General features: G+C 43.2%; 1 pseudogene; it reads right to left on the bottom strand.

Annotated features, from left to right (window-relative positions):
* Window positions 1–1,713: 1,713 nt before the first annotated feature.
* Window positions 1,714–3,297, bottom strand: LOC122923949 (annotated as a pseudogene).
* Between the last annotated feature and the right edge of the window lie 2,102 nt (window positions 3,298–5,399).

The raw sequence follows: 5,399 nt of genomic DNA, 5'->3' as shown, positions 1-5,399 counted from the left end.
TACCTTGGGGTGTCTTCTTTCCAAAATGGGGTCACTTGTGGCGTAGTTATACTGCCCTGGCAATTTAGGGGCCCAAATGTGTGAGAAGAACTTTGCAATCAAAATGTGTAAAAAATGGCCTGCGAAATCCGAAAGGTGCACTTTGGAATATGTGCCCCTTTGCCCACCTTGGCAGCAAAAAAGTGTCACACATCTGGTATCGCCGTACTCAGGAGAAGTTGGGGAATGTGTTTTGGGGTGTCATTTTACATATACCCATGCTGGGTGAGAAAAATATCTTGGTCAAATGCCAACTTTGTATAAAAAAATGGGAAAAGTTGTCTTTTGCCAAGATATTTCTCTCATCCAGCATGGGTATATGTAAAATGACACCCCAAAACACATTCCCCAACTTCTCCTGAGTACGGCGATACCAGATGTGTGACACTTTTTTGCTGCCAAGGTGGGCAAAGGGGCACATATTCCAAAGTGCACCTTTCGGATTTCGCAGGCCATTTTTTACACATTTTGATTGCAAAGTTCTTCTCACACATTTGGGCCCCTAAATTGCCAGGGCAGTATAACTACGCCACAAGTGACCCCATTTTGGAAAGAAGACACCCCAAGGTATTCCGTGAGGGGCATGGCGAGTTCCTAGAATTTTTTATTTTTTGTCGCAAGTTAGTGGAATATGAGACTTTGTAAGAAAAAAAAAAAAATAAAAATCATCATCATTTTCCGCTAACTTGTGACAAAAAATAAAAAGTTCTATGAACTCACTATGCCCATCAGCGAATACCTTAGGGTGTCTACTTTCCGAAATGGGGTCATTTGTGGGGGTTTTCTACTGTTTGGGCATTGTAGAACCTCAGGAAATCATGACAGGTGCTCAGAAAGTCAGAGCTGTTTCAAAAAGCGGAAATTCACATTTTTGTACCATAGTTTGTAAATGCTATAACTTTTACCCAAACCATTTTTTTTTTTGCCCAAACATTTTTTTTTTATCAAAGACATGTAGAACAATAAATTTGGCGAAAAATTTATATATGGATGTCGTTTTTTTTGCAAAATTTTACAGCTGAAAGTGAAAAATGTCATTTTTTTGCAAAAAAATCGTTACATTTGATTAATAACAAAAAAAGTAAAAATGTCAGCAGCAATAAAATACCACCAAATGAAAGCTCCATTAGTGAGAAGAAAAGGAGGTAAAATTCATTTGGGTGGTAAGTTGCATGACCGAGCGATAAACGGTGAAAGGAGTGTAGTGCCGAAGTGTAAAAAGTGCTCTGGTCATGAAGGGGGTTTCACCTAGCGGGGCTGAAGTGGTTAAACACAGAATAATCATTTCCAAGCCCAGCACTCTCCTCCCCTACTGGTGGGAGCCCTTCTTCTGCCATCTGTTTTTTCCTCCTTTTCCACATCATCTAATATCGATGAGAATATGTCATCAGGAATATCCAGCATCTCCTCCCTCTGCATCTTGCAGACTTTTCTGGTACAGTGATCATTTAAGATACAATGGCCTCAGGATACAATATTTTTAACATATAATAGTATTTTCTGACCCATCGTAAGTTAAAACCAGACTCAACATATAATGCCTCAGACTCATATCCAACCAATAAAGGTCACTTCTCTGGTAAAATAGCTGTATTAGTTTCTGTTGTTGTTCAGTCGCAATCCAGTCATGCTCGACTCTTTGCGACCCCATGGACCACATCATGCCAGGCCCCTCTATCTTCCACTGTCTCTGGAAGCTTGCCTAAGCTCATGTTTGTTGCTTCCATGATACTGTCCAGTTATCTCATTCTCTGCCGTCCTCTTCTTCTTTTGCCTTCGATCTTTCCCAGCATCAGGGTCTTCTCCAATGTATCCTGCCTTCTCATTATGTGTTCAATGAACATTCAGGGTTAATTTCTTAAAGGATTTATTGATTGGATCTTCTTGCTGTACATGGAACTCTCAGAAGTCTTCTCCAGCACCACAGCTCGAAGGTGTCGATTCTTCTCCGCTCAGCCTTCCTTATGGTCCAGTTGTTCCATGTACAGTTGTTCCATGTACAGTTGTTCCATGTACAGTTCTCACAGTTGCTTCTTGACCTGCATACAAGTTCCTCAGGAGACATGTTAGGTGATCCGGTACTCCCATCTCTTTAAATAGGACCTTTCACCAGAATAAAACTTCTAAACTAACTATACAGGCATGTAGAGCGGCACCCAGGGACCCCCCCTGCACTTACTATTATACCTGGGCGCCGCTTCGTTCTCCCGTAATTGCCTCCGGTATCTCCATAGTTAGGCTCCACCCAGGGGAACCTGCCAGCGCCTCCTTCTCCCATGCTGCAGCGCTGGCCAATCACAGCGCTCAGCTCATAGCCTGAGAGGCTTTTTTCTCTCTCAGGCTATGAGCTAAGCGCTGCGATTGGCCAGCGCTACAGCATGGAAGAAGGAGGCGCCGGCAGGTTCCCCTGGGTGGAGCCTAACTATGAAGATACCGGAGGCAATAACGCGAGAACGGAGCGGCGCCCAGGTATAACAGTAAGTGCAGGGGGGTCCCTGGGCGCCGCTCTACATGCCTGTATAGTTAGTTTAGAAGTTTTATTCTGGTGAAAGGTCCTCTTTAAGAACTTGCCATAATTTATTTTGATCCACACAATCAAAGGCTTTGGTGTAGTCAATGAAGCAGAAGTAGATGTTTTTCTGGAACTCTCTTGCTTTCTCCATAATCCTGCCATAGTTGGCAATTTGATCTCTGTTTCCCCTGCCTCTTCGAAAACCAGTTTGTTCTTCTGGTAGTTCTCGGTTCAGAAATTGCTGAAGCCTAGCTTGCAGAATCTTTAGCATAACCTTGCTAGCATGTGAGATGAGGCAAATTGTTCGGTAGTTTGAACATTCTTTGGCATTGCCCTTCTTTGGGATTGGAATGTAAATTGACCTTTTCAAGTCTGTGGCCATTGCTGTGTTTTCCAGATTTACTGGCCTATTGAGTGCAGCACTTTAACAGCATCATCTTTTTTAATTTTTAAAAGCTCAGCTGGAATCCGTCACCTCCGCTAGCCTTGTTGTTGGCAATGCTTTCTAAAGCCCACTTAACTTCACTCTCTAGAATGTCTGGCTCTAGGTCAATGCTCTCAGGATTATCAGTGAAATTTAGATTTTTTTTTTTGTACAGTTCTTCTGTATATTCTTGCTATCTTTTCTTAATCTCTTCCACTTTTGTTAGGTCCCTACCATTTTTGTATTTTATCATGCCCATTTTAGTGTGAAATGTTCCCTGGATGTCTCTAATTTTCTTGAAAAGATCTTTTGTTTTTCCCATTCTGTTGTTTCTATTTCCTTGCAATGATCATTTAGGCCTTCTCATTAGTGATGATCGAGCATGCTCGGCCGAACACCTGTTCGGCCGAGTACTGCATGTGCTTGAGCGCAATGCTTGAGTCTCCTCCCCGCACGTTTCTTGGCTGCTATGCAGCCAAAAAACACGCAGAAAGGTACTGGCACGCACTGTCATTACAGTGATTTGCTGGCGGGAACGCGTCATCGGGTGCTATAAAGCACCTGATGACACGTGTTCGGCTCAGTCTTAGTCAGGGAGAGTTGAGCATAGGAAGGGACAGAGTGTAGGGACTGTTATTGGAAGATTTTATTGCAAAATATTTTCAGAGACCCAAAAGTCCTTTTAAGGACTATTGCGTGTGACAGCAGCAATATATATTTTTAGACCATCCTGTGCTAAATATCGTGTAATAGGCCGCTGCGGACAGTTAAATTATCAGCGCCACATCTCCTGTGTAAAGTGTACGCATCCAAAAAATATCTGTGACATCGAGTGTACTTTTTCCATAGACAGTGTCCACTGCGGACAGTGAGATTAGCTGCGCCCCATCTCCAGTGCAAATTCATGATCCCTAAAATATCAGTGACATCCAGTGTACTTTTTCCGGAGACGGTGTCCACTGCGGACAGTTCAATTATCCTCGCCACATCTCCTGTGTAAAGTGTGTGCATCTCTAAAATATCAGTGACATCCAGTGTACTTTTTCCGTAGACGTGTCCGCTGCGGACAGCTAAATTATCCGGCCACATCTCCTGTGTAAAGTTTGCGCATCCCAAAAATCGGCAATCTGAAAATTTGCGGCATGAAAATTTGCAATCAACGCTACTTCTAAAGTCAAAGATATTGCAGCCTTCTCATTAGCTCATAAGCAAGAAGCAGTGAGGGATCATGGGTACTGATGAAAATAAATCTAGAATATTCGCGATTACGAAGATATAGCACTATATTCTAGATATTCACGAATTCTCGAACTGCAAATATTCGTGATAAAAATTCGCAATTAGAATATTCGCGATCAACACTAATCCAGTCTACTTTTTCAATAGACGGTGTCTGCTGAAGACATTGAGATTCGCTGCACTACATCTCCTGTGTAAATTGTGCGCATCCAAAAAATATCTGTGACGTCCAGTGTACTTTCTCAATAGACGGTGTCCGCTTCTGACATTACCAGTGCCACATTTTCAGTGTAACGTGTGCGCCTAAAATTTTTATCTATGACATACAGTGTACTTTTTACGTAGACGCTGCGGACAGTGACATTACCGGTGGTACCTCTTCTGTATAACGTTTCCTCATCCCAAATACCTGTGACATTCCCTGTAATTTTTTATTAGCCGCTGGTGACAACATTGACAATCTCTCTGGGATATCTCCTGTGTTACGTTTCTACATCACAAATACCTTTTTACATTTTTTTTTGCGCATACACTTCCAAATCCTACGCTACTGTACGTGTGACATACTGTCAAGCAAGGGAAGTGGCCGTGATGCTGATTGTGCACGCCGAGGCTGTGGCCCTGGGCGCGTTGAAACTGTGCGTGCTGCCAGAGCACAAGAAAAATAGTCATTTACGATACCTAGCTTCATGCCCCAGTTTGCAGGGCGGCGCAGGACACCACTCTTTAAGTCAAACCAGGGCGACCAGGTGGTCGGTTGGATTGCAGCAGATAATGCTTCCAGTCGGTTAAGCACCACCCCTGTCTTCCACCAAGTCCAGTCTTGATACTCCTTCCCACCATGGAAAGTCTAGCCAAACAAGTGATCCCACACTCGGATATTCCAAGGACCTCTTTTCCTCGCCATTCCTTCATTTGTCCCTCTTGTCAAGCACAATTGAAGAGGGACAGATCTTGTAACCTGATTCTCAAACTCTTGAGCATCCACAGTTGCAAGAAGATGACGGTGGGGAACGTCAATTACTGTTTAATGAGGTGGATGATGATGGGACACAGTTGCCAATAACTCAAGAGGTTGAGGAAGAGGATGAAAAACAGTTGTCAATCGCTGAGGTTGTGGTTAGGTCAACAAGTCAGGAGGATGAGCAGAGTGAGGAAGTGAAAGAGGAGGTGGTGAACGATGAA

Source organism: Bufo gargarizans, unplaced genomic scaffold (assembly GCF_014858855.1).
Source record: "Bufo gargarizans isolate SCDJY-AF-19 unplaced genomic scaffold, ASM1485885v1 original_scaffold_2090_pilon, whole genome shotgun sequence".
In the NCBI taxonomy this organism is placed as follows: Eukaryota; Metazoa; Chordata; class Amphibia; order Anura; family Bufonidae; genus Bufo; species Bufo gargarizans.
The sequence above is the reverse complement of the archived record's forward strand: the minus strand, read 5'-3'. Positions and strand labels throughout refer to the sequence as shown.